The 12,418-nt window shown below is 38.4% G+C and overlaps 1 protein-coding gene across 2 annotated transcripts in view; it reads right to left on the reverse strand.

The window, feature by feature from the left end:
* The window catches only part of RC3H1 (ring finger and CCCH-type domains 1), a 71,058-nt gene extending 63,056 nt beyond the window's left edge, over positions 1-8,002 (reverse strand). The window contains exon 1 of one of the 2 annotated variants that reach the window (XM_058178511.1): positions 7,791-8,002. The gene's annotated coding sequence lies outside the window, so the exon portion shown is untranslated. The remainder of the gene's footprint in view (positions 1-7,790) is intronic. The other variant, XM_058178510.1, reaches the window with a different exon arrangement.
* Between the last annotated feature and the right edge of the window lie 4,416 nt (positions 8,003-12,418).

Here is a 12,418-nt window from a genome sequence, read left to right on the forward strand (position 1 = left end):
GCTAGTGAGCACCTTCTGAATGATAGTGTTTGCTAGCTTTCCAGAGTTCTTCTGCATGCAGAAGAGAATGCCTCAGATTGCAGAAATAGAGCTCAGATCTTTGGGATATGAGTCCTGTTTCTGCAGCACAGCAGGAGCTGAGCCCTTTTGCGTGCGGAAGAGAATGTCTCAGCCAGGTGCAGAAAAAGAGCTCAAGACTTTTGAGTTTCAAGTCCTGTTTCTGCTGCCTGGTAGAGTGGCTAACCTCTATCAGGCTAAGCTCTCTGAGTGTCCAAAAATGATAGGGAGTTCTCTTAGCAGGGAGCAATAGCTTGCCATCTTCCCTGTAAATGGCAATCACATGATCACAGGACACTTGGCAGCTCATTATAAGTGTGGACAGGTTGCCAACTGCTTGAAATGTGGTCATGTGATGGGGATGCAGGTAACATTTAAGATGGCTGAAAGTGACTTGCCCTTTTGAAGGCCATCTTAACTTTGAACCATCAATACATAATCAGTCATAAGTCAAGGATTACTAGTAAGGAATTTCTACTTCATTCAATTCTTCAATTCATACCTGTTTGATCAGAACCAGAATAAAAAAAAGAGGAAGTTAAAGTAAACTGAAAATAATAAAATATAGTGATTGGAGCAGAGTATGAGGAATTAGCAATATGGATTAGGAATTGATGATTTAGAACAAAGGAAACTAGATATAAGATGTGCAAGACTGAAGACAGCTCATAGATTACCTTTTCTGACAACCACAAAAACTAAGCTTTACATGGTAGTACGTGGTAGAGACCACCAGGTCGACAATCCCTTTAAGAAATTATATTTTTTTATTCATATCTTGTGCTACTGCAGCCTTGTCTGGAAGATTTTTAGCCTTTCCCACTAAAGAGAAATAGGTGGATATAATTTTAGGGCACATGGCAGTAGATGGAGTGCACTGGCAAATACATGAAGTGTGCTGTTTTCTAGTCTGAACTGTAGCTGTCTAAAATGTTGCTATAAGATCTAAAATAAAAAGTGGGTGAAAATGCAAACCATTTGTAAGCTACAGTAATGAAAATCAGAACACAGTGAAATAATGTGATTAAATTTTTAACCTGAAGAAGACCAAACCAATGACAACAGGTACAACAACCAGCATTAGCACTGATAATGAAAATACTGAAGTGGCAAGATAGCGGTTTAGGATCAATTATCCTAAATCAATTAGGATGTAGGAAAGAATCCTACAATCAAGAAATACACCATAGATTATCACTCTCGGTAGAGTAGCCATGAAGTCTTTAGAAAGATTATTCAGATATCAGAAAGTTTTTATATCAACAAAGATCAGAAAATGGTTTATCTTTTGAAACTTTATGGAAGCAAAAATAGTATTGATGCTTTTATTCTTTGAGGCGGAAAATATTCCATGAATACTGTAGGTAGCAAATAGAACTATAATGATAATCAAATAAATCACTCAAGGCATAAGCAGGTTCAAATTGTTATACTTCAGGTACATTGTGAGAAGACCTAATGCTCTGGAGAATTTTACAATGCTGAGAAAGGTGGAAGGAAAGAGAGGAAGGACAAACACCAGCAAGGTATGTGGACTCAATTACAGTGGCAATAGGTGCATTATTGAAATATCTGAAGGATCGGATTCAGAAGAAATCATCTTGGAAAAAAATCTATGTGGTTATTAAAAAGTTGACATTGCCTTAATATAATATCTATCTTTAATGACCCATTCTCACAGCATGCAATTTACATTTTTTTCTTAACGTATTTACCATACCAATTCAAATTTCCATGTTCCTTTTAACATACCAACATACTAACTCTTATTTCCTTGTACCCTTTTCAACTTTAGTTCCCTGAAATGTTACCTATTCTATGAACATTTCCAAATTTTGACATTTCTTCATCTATTTTCTCATCTTTGGTAAACAATAAATAAAAGTAAACAAATTTATTTACTGTATGTACTACATTTTGCTATTTGTGTAAAACTTTGGAATTGTTCACTGTATTTTCCATGTTAAACCCAACAAGGAACAGAGGTAGGACCAATGCTCTTTGTTGCAAGCTTAATTTGCTGCAAGTTATACAGATTTTCAGCCAAAAAACAGTATCAATTGCACAAATTAGTACAACCACTTTATAATCACTATATACTTCTAACGTTAAAAGCATTCCTTATAAATTTATTCATAAATATATTAAGCAACCAAAGAGAAATCAGATGTTCTCACAGATTTGTCAAATATTTGCTAAAGAAGGTGACTTGCTTATATACCCTCTAAACTGCATAAAACTATACAGCATTTCGCAAGTTTTGTTCACTGAAAAGATTAATCAGAACTCTGCCAAATGCCTTCCCAAGGAGACTTAAATCAATGATATCTATATTATCTATCTATCTATCTATCTATCTATCTATCTATCTATCTATCTATCTATCTATCTATCTATATCTCACATAATTTTTTTCAACATTCCCAGAGCATTTATAATTTTTTATTACTTTTTTTCTTGGACACTGCATTTTAGTATTTGTTTCAAGTTCATTTTTCAATGCATCAGTATAATCCCATAACTGCATGTCCCAATAATTCACATAAGTTTATTGGAAGCTTTTGTTTAGGCCTTTTCACTTCAAAAACAATACAGGTAGTCCTCAATTTACAACCACAATTGAGCCCAAAATTTCTGTTGCTAAGCAAAACATTTTAAAGTGAATTTTGCCATATTTTACAATCTTTTTTGCCACAGCTGTTAAGCGAATCATGCGGTTAAGTTAGTAACATGGTTAAGTGAATCTGGCTTCCCCATTGACTTTGTCAGAAGGTCGCAAAAGGGATCACATGACTCTGAGACACTGCAACTGTCATAAATATGAGTCAATTGCCAAGCTTCTGAATTTTGATCACGTTACCATGAAGCTGCAATTGTCATAAGTGTGAAAAATGGTAATACATAACTTTTTTCAGTGATATTGTAACTTCAAATGTCACTAAATGAACTGTTTTAAGTTGAGGACTTGTATTCCATTTCCATTAAAATCATTCAGCATTTTTTCTTCCCCTTTAAATTCTTATTGCTCTTTGATTATATTCTCTGCAACTTTTTAAATATAAAAAATCTGAAATAATACTTAATTTATATAATGCTTATTTTTAGTAAAGTAGACATAGTCATACCCATGTAACATATAGTTTTCCTGATATAATAAAGGTAACCGGCAATTTGGCACATCTTGGCCAATTTGCAAAAAGAGTTTTATCAGAATCAGGTTAATGATACATTAAGTTAGGAAACCTAATCCTAGAGACACTCTTGCAAGCAAAGAAATAGTTGTCCATATTTGTCAATTAAGAGGTACATGTAGCATACTGACAAATGCTCCCAATTAAGCCAGAATATTGGCTAGTTACTTAGAAGGCCTGACAAACTGGGGAGGAATGAATCAGAGATCTGTATTAAATTATGGGAGTACGGTTATATTCAAACAATTTAAAGCCACTTACAGAGAAAGAGTTACAGGTTCAAAATATTTATTTAAAACAAACCAGAATAATCTAAATAATTTGGTTTATGCATGGATGTAACCACCATTACAACAGAGCTTCCTAGGAAACGCACCAGGGATTCTAAAAAGAAAAATGTGACACTGCTAATTATTAGTAAAGGTAAAAGGTAAAGGTTCCCCTCACACATACGTGCTAGTCGTTGCCGACTCTAGGGGGCGGTGCTCATCTCCATTTCAAAGCCAAAGAGCCAGCACTGTCCAAAGACGTCTCCGTGGTCATGTGGCTGGCATGACTCAATGCCAAAGGCGCACGGAACGCTGTTACCTTCCCACAAAAGGTGGTCCCTATTATTTTTATGTGCTTTTGAAACTGCTAGGTAGGCAGAAGCTGAACAAGTAACGGGAGCTCACTCCGTTACACGGCAGCACTAGGGATTCGAACCGCCGAGCTGCCGACCTTTCGATCGACAAACTCAACGTCCTAGCCCCTGAGCCACTGCGTCCCTTATTAGGTATTATCTAATTATTAGATATTTTAATACTTATGATCATGTCGAGCTACATTAGTCATGCTGATATTGTGCATAAAAATTAAGAATCATACTGTTAAATATCTTTTGAGAGAACTTGAAGTTAAGCCATGTTCTCCATCAGATAGATTAATATTTTATGTAAATTGAGAAGCAAAGTCATATAATTAGAGTATTGATCATCTAATTGTAAAATATAAGTAGCTGTGAGGCATCAATAATAATAATAATAATAATAATAATAATAATAATAATAATCATAATCATAATCATAATCATAATCATAATAAAAAAACTATGTGGATCAGTGACTATTTTTCCCCAATGTCAAACATAATAGATGGGTATTCAACATAGCCCGACACTTTTATAAAGTAATTAAGTAGTCATTGTTTAAAAATTTGTATCATGGCCAAAGAAGTCTTATACTGTTTTCAAATATTTCCTGACTATATAATACAAGCATATATGGTAGTCTACCAAGCTGTGGCTACTTATATCTGGAGCAGATTTCCTCAGCCAAATCATATAACTGTTTTTAAGTTAGAAAGATGAGTAAAAATAAGATCATTTAAATAAATAACTGATAGAGAAAGAATAGATGAAGACAAATTTTTCTCACTGTAAATTGCCTATTCAGCCATCTTGTGTTTTGTTCTTGGTGGTAAAATGGATGTTTTTTCTTTTTAGAATGTTTTACTAGGAAATTCAGAAGCTCAGAGGAAGTTCAAAAGATCAGTGCATGAACTTAAAGAAATTGCTAAGTGGAAGAAAGCTAGTCATTATGATAATTATAAACTCAGTAATATCACATTTTATTGGATAGGAAGTTTAGAGAGGGAGACTAAAAAGACAATGAGAAGCACAGCTAAATGCAAGGAGTTTGAAAGGCTTAAAATGTTGCATTAAATAGCAAAAAAAAAATTCAGACAAAGTTTGGTTCTGATTTTGCTAGCTCTTACTTAAATCTTACTTAAATCCGTAAATCAGCAAGTACTATATAATCACAGATAACATAGAAATTCTTAAAATTACTACATGTATAATGTCTTAAGAATGAAAAATTCAAGTTTATGCAGAAACAATCCAAAGATTCAGGAAATATCTAGTTTCAACTGAATATTTCTGTAATAAAATGTGCATCAATATGGTTATCTTGTTGATGGCCCCTATCTCTCTTTAATTCATTTTAAAATGATTTTATGTTTTCAGGTCATTGTTGATTCCTGGCAACTGCCTGGAATGGTCCTACAGTTTTCTTGACATGATTTCAGAAGTGGTATGCCATTGTCGTCTTCTTAGGGCTGACCGAGATAACTGGCCCAAGTTCACTCACCTGGCTTCGTGGCTAAGGTGGGACTAGAACTCATGATCTCCTGTTTTTTAACGTGTGTGTATATGTGTCAAATTATTCCAACTACTTTTTGATTTATTTACTTATAAAAGTAAATAAAACTTTAGGTAAAACTTATTTTCCCTAAACTAAAATCTCCCTCATATTATAACCACCTACGGTCAAATTAGTAGTGAACTTGTACTGTACAATCGCAGAATAAAGTTCTGTATAAGATGACACATTATCATACAATAGATTCATGTTGTTTTCTTTATAATTGGAAGCTAAAATGGATCAGGATCCAAGAACATGCTTGAGAATATGTATGTCAACACCTTTTTTTGAGGCCATTCTTCGTAGTACTTGGTGTAAATTTTACTGACTACAGGAGATACTTCTTTCCATCAATGTTAGTCAGCCTTTCAAATTAAAATTCTAATATATTTATTTGTAAAATGTATGTACAATTACAGTTAGCATACTTTCAACCTAAGATGTCAGAAAGGATTGTATAGCATCTAAATGTTTAAATTATGTAAAAAATAATTAGTGGTTAAGGCACCTGGCTAGAAAGTTGGAGTTGGTGAATTCATGTCCCGCCTTACCCATGAAACCCAGCTGGGTTTCACTCTCTCTCAGCCCAACTCACCTCAAAGGGTTGTTGTTGTGGGGAAAACTGGAGGAGGAAGGTGTGTTGAATATGTTCGCTGCCTTGAGGCATTTGTAAAAATAATAAAGGCAGAATACAAATAAATATTCAGGAATTATATCAGATGTAGTCCTGAAACTTTTATACATTTAAAGGTCCCACAAAAAGCACCTTACAGTGGTCCATAATTAAATTGTTAATGTAATCAGAAATGAGACTTCTTTTTCCACTCTATTATTTTATCATTTAATGTCTGTTTGAGCCTTATAACCTATTTCTATGGCTTCAATGACATAGATTGATAGATTACATTTATTTGACAGCCAATTTCATAAAACAAGAGTCAGTTCGGATGAGGTGACTATATAAATTTTGACAAAAAATAAGTCAAATTTTTAAAATGGGGAAAAATTAAGAGTTTGTGTAACCAGAAAACAAATTTTTATAAACCTGTAGAGATTTATAGTAAATATATACTTTTAAACTTATAGTTTTCACAAGGAAGGGAAATTGATATAGCTTTCTTAAGCTTTAAGACTTTGATTTTTTAAAAAAGCAAGCATACAAGAATGTATTAATTTTTAACAAATAATTGTTCATTTAAATCCATTCTCAGAAAACATGGTGAAAAAAGAGAAAATTTAATTTAATTTTATACATTATGTACAAAATAGTATGAACTATTCTCAAGATGTCATTTCCTGCTACTCTCCCATAAAAAAGTTATTGTTTTTGCTACATATAAAGGCAGTAGACTATTTAAATCAGTATCCCTCATTTCCAGTCAAATACATTTTTGCTCTATTTTCTTAATGCACAATAAGAGATTTAAAATTCCATTTCACTTTTATGAATTACTTATTTTTCTGGTTACACAAACTCAATCTACCTGAGACTGTCTTCAAAATATGTGGGAAGAAAATAAAATTCAGTAAACTGCAAAACCGATTAACTAAGTTTTATACCTTAGGAAAAGCAAAAAATGGATCAAAATTGATGTTTATTTGAACTTTAAAATATATAGTAGTGAATTCACATTCTTCTTTATATGTACTAACTAAACAAAATTGGAAAATAGGATGGGAGGAACGAATCCATCCACAGCAATTAACTATAGTACGCAAAATGACAAGTCGTACAGGTATAAATCCCGACCCTTTACACTAAATAAATTCTGACTCTTGGAATAGGGGCTACTCCTAGTTCCAAGCACGGAACTTGACACATGCAGGGAGATCCTATGTTCAAGATTTAGTCAACCTAGCACGTATATCCTAGGAATAGGAAGAGAGAGCAAGGGATTGATTTATGGCACCAGCATTTCTCCCTTAGGTCCGTGAAGTGAACGCCCAAGCAAACTTGGCCAGGATTATCAATTTAATAATATAACAAATATAGTACTCTCCTAACTTTGCTTTCATCCTCCGGCCCAGAATACAGACAAACCTTCCCTCCCAAGGCTTGTCTCAACACCGGACAGTTTCCCCTGCTCGGCTTCGAAGGCACCAGAGCGGTATACGACAGAAATCGAGAACGGCGGAAGCCTGAGGCCTACAGACCCAGATAAAGGAAAGAAAAAATGGAGGAGGGGAGATGCAGAACAGAGAAACAGCTATCGTCTCTCAGGCGCATTAGAAAGCCGAGTTTCCTTCACAGAAAATCAGGCATCGCCGTTTCTCTCTTTCTTTCCTCCTTCCTCCTTCGAGAAAAAAGGAGGAGGCCGCAGCCTCCGCCCTATTGTTTCCCGACCCGAGGAGAGCTCACCTCACGACGGCGGCAGCAGCTCCTCTCAGCTGCGGACTACGGCCATGGCCGTCGCGCCTACCTCCTCCTTCACCAGCATCAAGAGCCGGCCGACCGCGGCCTCCTGCCCCAGCCTTTGGCCCTCTGCTGCTGCTGCTGCCACGGCTGCTCCTGCAGCAGAGGCCATCTTGGGTGCCTCTTTGCTTGCTTCAGCAGCAAAGCCTTCCTCGCCTAAACAGGCGTCACTGCTAATGCAATTGCTCGCTGGGTCAGTCGGCCTCCCCTTTCTGCTCCTGGAGGGGTGGAGCACTCCTAGACTCATCCTCCCGGCTCGCTCCTAGCGCTTCCTTCCTTCCTTCCTTCCCGAAAGGGGGAAGCGGGAGGAAATTAGACCTGCAAAGTTCAGTTCTTTATGCCCTAACCGAGGTAGGCGGATGAACAGAAAAAAAAACCCAACGCCTGCCATTTCCCGCATTTTGAAACGACGTGCAATCGGCAGTGTTTTAAGAGCATCGTCCCCTGCATACCTACTAGAGCGTTAACCCTGTTGAATATAAGGTGCTTCGCCCAGGAGAAGAAGGGGACTTCTTGAATAAACCCGCGCAGAATTCGGTCGTCATTTTTTTAAGCTATTTGCTGCATCCTCAGCGCAGCCTTCAAGAGCCAGAAATGGTTAACTTCTATCACTGCATAACCACAGGATACAGCAAATGTGATCGGCGTAAGCAATATGTTTCGAATGTTTTCCTCTTTCTGTCAAGGCAGGCGTAGAAAAATAATTTCTGAACAACAGAAACTAGCTCCATCATAATCAGATGATGCATCTGTAAGAGCACGTGAGGGTAAAACTGAAGTAAAATATGTACATATGCTGGTCAAAGACTCTATCTACCCAAGTAAGAGGATTGCTGCAGGAAAAAAAAGATTAGAGAAAAGTATTGTTGAAGTGTATAGAGAGAAAAGCTTCAAATAATGTAGTCAGAATGCACAGAATCATTAAGATTTAAAAAGCAGAAAAAACAGTAATTTGGGTGAAAATAAAAATTTCAGAAGTCCATGTAAAGGGCTAACAAATACACTTCAGCAGATTTAATGGAATTAAGCAAAGCAGTAATGAAATTATCTGAGATAAAACTCAAGCGAGGAAATGCCAGAAATGGAGATTTATATTTTGGATATTTATATGGAAACAACACTGATATGACTATGACGATGTTGACTACATTATTGCAACACACTCTGCAGAGAACTGCCTTTAAAGATCACCTGAAGCTTCAGTTGGTATAAAATGTGATGGTCTGAGTGCTCATGAGTATTTGCCAGTGGACATTAATTACACTTCTTCTGCTTTGGATTCTTATCAGCTTCTTGGTGGTGAACTATGAATCTAAGAAACCCTTGATGACTTGGAATCAAATTGCCTGAAGGTCTTCCACTTGAGTCAGCCCAAGCACCTTGATCATGCTTTGGTCGCGTTGGTGGATGATCTCTGGAGGGCCAGGGATAGGGGATGTTCCTCTGCCCTGGTCCTATTAGACCTCTCAGCGGCTTTCGATACCATCGACCATGGTATCCTGCTGCGCCGGTTGGGGGGATTGGGAGTGGGAGGCACCGTTTATCGGTGGTTCTCCTCCTATCTCTCCGATCGGTCGCAGACGGTGTTGACAGGGGGGCAGAGATCGGTTCCGAGGCGCCTCACTTATGGGGTGCCGCAGGGGTCGATCCTCTCGCCCCTTCTGTTCAACATCTATATGAAGCCTCTGGGTGAGATCATCAGTGGCTTCGGTGTGAGGTACCAGCTGTACGCTGATGACACCCAGCTGTACTTTTCCACACCGGGCCACCCCAACGAAGCTATCGAAGTGTTGTCCCGGTGCTTGGAGGCCGTACGGGTCTGGATGGGGAGAAACAGGCTCAAGCTCAATCCCTCCAAGACAGAGTGGCTGTGGATGCCGGCATCTCGGTACAGTCAACTGAGTCCTCGGCTGACTGTTGGGGGTGAGTCATTGGCCCCGATGGAAGGGGTGCGCAACTTGGGCGTCCTCCTGGATGAACGGCTGTCTTTTGAAGATCATTTGACGGCCGTCTCCAGGAGAGCTTTTTACCAGGTTCGCCTGGTGCGCCAGTTGCGCCCCTTTCTAGACCGGGATGCCCTATGCACGGTCACTCACGCCCTCGTGACGTCTCGCCTGGATTACTGCAATGCTCTCTACATGGGGCTCCCCTTGAAGGGCATCCGGAGGCTGCAGTTAGTTCAGAATGCGGCTGCGCGGGTTATAGAGGGAGCCCCTCATGGCTCCCGTATGACACCAATCCTGCGCAGGCTGCACTGGCTACCTGTGGCCTTCCGGGTGCGCTTCAAGGTTTTGGTAACCACCTTCAAAGCGCTCCATGGCATAGGGCCGGGTTATTTACGGGACCGCCTACTGCTACCGAATACCTCTCACCGACCCGTGCGCTCTCACAGAGAGGGACTCCTCAGGGTGCCGTCAGCTAGGCAGTGTCGTCTGGCGACGCCCAGGGGAAGAGCCTTCTCTGTGGGGGCTCCCACCCTCTGGAACGAACTCCCCCCAGGACTCCGTCAACTTCCGGACCTCCGAACCTTCCGTCGCGAGCTCAAGACACATTTATTCATCTGTGCAGGACTGGCTTAGATTTTAAATTTATAGGGGTTTTAATTTGGTTTTAATATTTATATTTCTATTTTTAATAATTGGGCATTAGAATAAGCTTTTTAATGATTATTTTAATTTGTATATAAATGTTTTATATGCCTGTGAACCGCCCTGAGTCCTTCGGGAGATAGGGCGGTATACAAATATGAATAATAAATAAATAAATAAATAAATAAATAAATGCATGTAGTAGCTGGTTGGGACTGCATCTCCTCACTAAGGGTTATGGCAAAAACCAGCCAATTTTCACACCACAGTTGACCATTGTACAGTATATAAATATACAATTATTGCATGACTTCAGAGCCACCAAGTCCATGTTGTTTAATTCAGAAGTGTGCAAGGAAAAATCCATGGACTTGAATCTTTGAAATTATAAAAAAACATTTACAACTTTTCACTGACGGTTGGCAATCAGTTTTTGCATCCAAGTAGTCCTTGACTTATAGGCATAATAAAACCTCCCCATCATAGTTGCAAATCATGATGGTCATTAAGCAAGGTGTCCATGTTCTTGCCTCACTTAATAATCCATCCCTGCTCTTCCTGATGTGATTGTTAAAGCTTAACAATCTTTAACCCTGTGTGGGTTTTTAAGTGAAGCCAAGGATGCTTTGGTGGAGAAGGCTCTCTAGCATTAGAGAAGGAAATGAGGCTGCTCTATCCCTTGGCATCTCAAAACTGCCTGGTGCCATCCTGAAAGTGAGCATCATTATGGAAGCAACTGCAATGAATTGTTGATGTTCTGAAATTGCACCCACTTCAAATGGCCTGTAGGGAAGTCAAGGAGCAAAGTGACTTGCTTTCCTTTCCCAATACAATTTCCAAGGCTTTCAGAAGAACTATAGTGAAAAGTAAGTAATCAATCAGTGATAGGGTGTGGAGAAGACTAGGTGGACCCAGTGGAGTGGGAAGCAGACCTGGCAGGATGGGCTAGGGAGAGATCGGTAGGGGTGATGCAACATCCTTATGGTTGGTTGTAAGGGTGAGTGGATTGCCAGGTGCCGGAATTTTGTTCGCATGACCATGTGGGCATTGTAGCAATCATAACTTTGAAATTGGGTTGTAAGCTTTTTGGGGGTCCATCATAACTCCAGTAACAGAGTAACTGAGAGTAACAGAAAGCTAAGAAAGTCATAATTGGATGAGACCTCAAAAGCAATTAAGAAGTTTAAGGAAGAAAATGCAAATGTGGAAAGAAGTATGGTTTGCCTGAAACTCTATTGTGAATGGTTTGGTTTAAGTCAGATTTCACTTTTTATTTTTTTGATACGTTTCTTCCTGTCATACTATACAGGTAGTCCTCATCGTACGATCACATTTGGACCCAAAATTTCTGTTGCTAAGTGAGATACTTGTTAAGTGAATTTTGCTCCATTTTATGATCTTTCTTGCCACATTTGTTAAGTAAATTATTGCAATTGTTAAATTAGTTACATGATTGGTAAGTGGATCTGGCTTCCCCATTGATTTTGCTTGTCAGAAGGTCACAAAAGGTGATCACATGGACCCGGGGATGCTGCAATCATGAATCGGATGCCAAGGGTCTGAATTTTGATCAGATGGAGGTGGGGTGATAAGTGTGAGAAACAGTCATAAGTCATTTTTTTCAGTGCTGTTGTAACTTCGAACTGTCACTAAATGAATGGTTGTAAGCCAAGGACTACTTATATTATGATTTTACTATACTTTGCATAATTGTGCTTTCTCCAAAAGGTTATACCGCATTACAGATATACATGTATTTCTAAATTCCAAGTCCATGTTCAGACATTCCAAATTCATTATAGCAGTCTAAATATAAAAATAAAATATTTTTAAGAGTTAAACTTTACTCCTGCTTGCAGGATCATGCTTATGCAAAAAGAAATAGCATGATGGATATGAATACATGCATTACCAGCAAATCTGCTGCACTGTGTAATAAATTCAGCTTCCTGGCAAAAATCATATAAATTGTAACTGTATGAGCTA

Source organism: Ahaetulla prasina, chromosome 3, assembly GCF_028640845.1.
Source record: "Ahaetulla prasina isolate Xishuangbanna chromosome 3, ASM2864084v1, whole genome shotgun sequence".
NCBI lineage: Eukaryota > Metazoa > Chordata > Lepidosauria > Squamata > Colubridae > Ahaetulla > Ahaetulla prasina.